The sequence below is a fragment of the Castor canadensis genome, chromosome 1, assembly GCF_047511655.1.
Source record: "Castor canadensis chromosome 1, mCasCan1.hap1v2, whole genome shotgun sequence".
In the NCBI taxonomy this organism is placed as follows: Eukaryota; Metazoa; Chordata; class Mammalia; order Rodentia; family Castoridae; genus Castor; species Castor canadensis.
Genome location: NC_133386.1, coordinates 174,253,762 through 174,258,585, shown reverse-complemented (window position 1 = coordinate 174,258,585; position 4,824 = coordinate 174,253,762).

The following is a 4,824-nucleotide window of genomic DNA, read 5'->3' as shown; positions in this document are numbered from 1 at the left end:
AGAATACTTCCCATGCTTAGATACCAATCTATAAAAAGAGAGAATTAGCAGAGATGGAGAAATCCACTTTGAAATGTCAGTAAATCTGTTAAGTTTTCCTAAAATGAACACACACAAAACCTTGTGGTATCTGTGCAAATGTATTTTTATTTATAAATTATATAGTAATTATATACACTTTATTTTTATTTTCTGAATTGTTAAATTGATAAATAAGACTGAGTAATTATTAATATATTGCAACTATATTAGATTTCACGTCTTTCCACAGGCATTATTTTGTACTTGCAGATCAGCAAGACATCTTAAAACATGGGCTCCTGATTGATGATCTTGTTAATAAACTAATCTAAATGCATGCTTCTGGGCATCTTCTAAAGAAAAGATGATTTTGAGAAAGCTAGCAGAAGAGAAAAACGGTTTTTGAATAATGCATGCATTTGTTCACTTCTATCTCCCTGCCTTTTGCTTGTAATGATATGTTTTGATAGCTGTAAATAGCAGGGATTTGTGGATGAAAGATACTGCCTACCTGAAGGTGTTTTACTACTCTGGAGATTTGACATACCGTTAAATCACCCCAATAGCAAAATCAGTAAATGCTGCTTAACCTGAAGCTGTGAAATGGTAATAATTACATCGTGGTTTTACTAGAGATGATAAACATTTTGGGAAATTGTGATTGCATTAATAATTTTAGTGAGAACATGATTCATTGAGACACACAGGATTTATAGAAAGTAGATGTTAGCTAAACATTGCCTCTTAATGAGAAGTGTAGCATTTACTGAAGTATGCACGCCTTATGTTGTGGGCCTTAAAAGATTCAAACAATTTTCATTTTGTGGTTTGCTATTAGCTTCCAGATTTTTTTCCAGCAGTACTGGAGTTTAAATTCAGGGCCTTGTGCTTGCTAGGCAAACACTCTATCACTTGACCCTCTCCCTCAGTCTTTTGCTTTTAGTTTGTTTTTCAGGTCAGTTTCATCCTTTTGTCCATGATGTCCTCCTACCTGATCTTCCTACCTCCTCCTGGGATAACTAGCATACACCAAATTTCTTGTCCAATTTATTCTTATCCTCTGCATTGATCTAATGTGTAAAACAAACAATCATAAAATAAGTGGCTAATAGGTTCTGTATTAACAGTTTGTCTCACTGTCACTGTGGGTCAGGATGCAGGCATAAATCAGCTGAGTCCCTGCTTCCTGATCTCCCAAATGGCTGCAGTCAAGGGGTCAGCTACAGGTCTTGGCTGAGGAAGAGTCAGCTTCCAAGCTCATGTGATTGTTGGCAGGATTCAGTTCCTTATGGTTTATAGAACCAAGGGTCTCAGGTTGTTCCTAAATATTGGCCGGCTCTCACTCTGTGTTCTTTGACATATGAATGCCTCTGTACAGCAGCTCAACACATAGCAGTTGGATTCCACAAAGCTAGCAAGTGAGATACTAACTAGTAAGATTTTAAACATGCAGGTACTTTAACCATGAATATTGACTTCCCTTTACTTTTACTGTGTTTTCTGGCAAATTATAGGTTCTGCCAACACTAAGGGAGAAGGGAATACACAGTTGTGACCACCAGAAGGTGGAAAGAAATCATCTTTAAGATGTATGCAGCACGATCTCTCTATTGAAGTCTTTGGAAATGGTACAAGAACTTAACTTTATCTGTAGCCATCGGTTGGGTTTTCAGCGCCTAAATAAATCAATTATCTAAGATCATGATGAATATGATGAGAGTGGCTTTTGGTTCCATGATGTCTCACTTCCAATGACCTACACTTCCACCTTGAAATCATTCTAGACCTTTCCACTAATAATTAACAACCTCTCATTCCCTTCTTGGAGTTTAGGTATCTACTCTCATCAATCAAGTTCATTTATTTTGTGCCATTCCACAGTAACATAGGAACTATATAGGAACTATGTTAAATGCTTCCACACAAAGATGTTGATCTTGTCAACACTTTGCTTATCATAGTTAAAAGTTTAATAATGTCTCTTATACTTTAGTTTATAATATCCAGGATGGTATATTTTCTCCACTGTTAACATAGGGATACTGTGCATGAGGGTTCAATAAATATTATTGACTAAATTAATGATAAAATGATTCATTGAGTTTGAACTCAGATACATTACTGATTTCCTACTCCATCTGCTTCATCTCCAAGACCTTGAAATAAATCTTACAGGCTCAATATATAGACTTTCTTATTATAACCAATTTTGACTTTTTCTGTTTATATAACCTTTGTTTCTCACTAGCTGGAGTCTTTCTGCAAGCCTAAATTTAAAAAAAAAAAATTCTACTCAGAAGAAATATCTTGCTTGTAGTTTTTTCTCTCATAAAGAAATTGTTTTCTGAATATTTAAAATATTTTCCTCCTTTTGCTGTAATTGTTAGATGAACTCATAATTTTTCCTTAAAATAGGCAGTATAAAAATATGTTTGTTATCTTTAAACTAAATCAGTTTATTATCAGCTAATTCTACCTTTGTTAGGAAAAGAAGATTTGGGCTTGGTGGTTGGCATAGAAACAAGAAAAAGCAGGGATTTCAACTTAAAATTACCCTGGTTACCAGGTAACCGTATGTTGATTGGAATTAAAAGGTCAACCAATGGACTGAAGGGAAAGGCAATAGAATTTATCAGATTACAATATTTATCTCAATTGGTCTGAATGCAATTAGAAACAGTTTAATATTAGACTAGTAAGGTATAATCATCCATACTAAACACTGGTAGAATGATAATTAAAAATAAGAAAAGCCTATGTACTGAGGGATAAAGAACTTAAGTTTTTCATTGACAAGTCTCTCAGGTAAATATTTAAAAAGAGATCACATTTTCCCATGAATACTGAGATTCCCAATGTGCAGATTAGAATCCAAGAGACTTTCAGAGTTGTAACAATTTTCTCCTAAAATATTATGTCAATTGTATATATAAATGCTTATCTTATTCCAGGTGAGTGCCTTTTGTTTTATAAAATGTTTCATATCACTATGTGAATCCTTAATCAAAGCAATCCTTGACATGAAAGCAAACTGGTAGAAAAGCCTTGTATTACATGCCAAAATTCTACACACTCACTCCCCTATTCATCATCCAAAGAGGGGAGGTATTAAAATCTGGATTACAAATGTTGGCCCTAACATTTAAGCTGAATGATCCAATGCCTGACCATAACTATGTGAGCCTCAGCTATCATTTCACCTCTTGAAGGGTCTCCCGAGCACTCTAAACCCCCCAAATCCCACATGTGCAGCTGACTAGATTTTCTAACAAGTTCCAGAACTTGCCCCTGTGGGGTTATTCACATTCTAGCTCTAGTTCCAGGAGTATGGGCCGGGAAATGAATCATTTCCCCTGACTTATGTGATATTTCTTTCGTGAGACTTGTGAAATACAGTTCTTGGAAGGCACAGTCACACTGATTTTTAGGAGACTTTCATTTATATAGGACATGAGATGAGGACCTAGTCCTGGGCTACCAACTACCCAGTGCACCTTGGGCTTAAGCTCTGAGTGAGGGCCCATCCATCAGTGCTCCTGGACAGTCGGTACTCAGCTGTCAGGGTTGACACCTCAGTACTGCCTTTGGTCTACATCCTGCAAGCATGGCAGGATAATAATCGGAAACCTTTACTGTTGGTGCCCTCTGCCAGTGGGCAGAGGGTGGTGATCACATTCTTGAAGGCTATAGAACATACGTCAGACAATCTTCCAGTGAGAGCTGTGCTCATCTTCACTGAGCATTTTAAAGGCTTCAAATGAAATTCTTTCTTAACTTCAACTGAGACATTATGGTCTGCTGCCTTGATTTGATACCAAAGTAGACGAGGGATATTCTTTGTACAAATGTGACTTCTGTTCTTTCTCTGCCCACAGCACTTCACCTATCTCCGCATGGCTGTGTTTGGAAGACTGATTGGAAAAGTTTCACAAATTAGGATGTGATAATTAAGATCTAAAGTGTCCTATCGAAAACACAAGCAGAAAATGTGCTATTTCATATTTATGGTTAAAAAAATCCAGTTGATAAATCTGACATGACCAGAAAACAAATGATTGATCCCATTTTTCTAAGAAAGACTCACACTTGTAGCCATCAACAGATGAGTAAAGCAATAACCTTTGATAGAATCATTGGACGACAGATGGGAGAATCATGGGAGGAAGGAAGAGTGATATCACATCACAAATAATAATGCAATCTGCATTATATAAATGTCGTTCAGTAGCATGAAAATCAGTACTGTTGTCATAAAAATAGGAGACATAGTGTTATGAAAAATAAGTGTTGCTTCCCTTTGTGACACGCTGAGAGGTATAAAATGAGCCAGGAAGAGCACCTTTCACGATGAAGAACTTGAAGAGATACATCCTGAATCCCCAAAGGGAAAGATATGATCTGGGAACAAGAAAAACTCCTCATTGTTGATTGAACCGCACGTAAATATGTAAATAACACCTTTCAGGGGACAGTACTAGGATTTGAGCTCAGTGCCTTGTTCTTGCTAGGCCAGCACTTCATCACTTGAACTATAACCCCCACACTTTTTGCTTTAGTCATTTTTTAGATAGGGTCTTGCACTTTTTTCCCAGGTTGACATTGGAAAACAAACCTGATACTTATGCCTCTCACATACTTGGGATTACAGATGTGTAAAACCAGGCCCAGTTCTGTAAATAAAACCTTTTCAAACAATTATTCTAAAGATTCATCAATTACAGTTACCTAGATCCATGATTTGATAGATTTTTAATTATAGCCTTTTTGAGATATAATTGAAATAAATGAAATCCAGTGATTGAA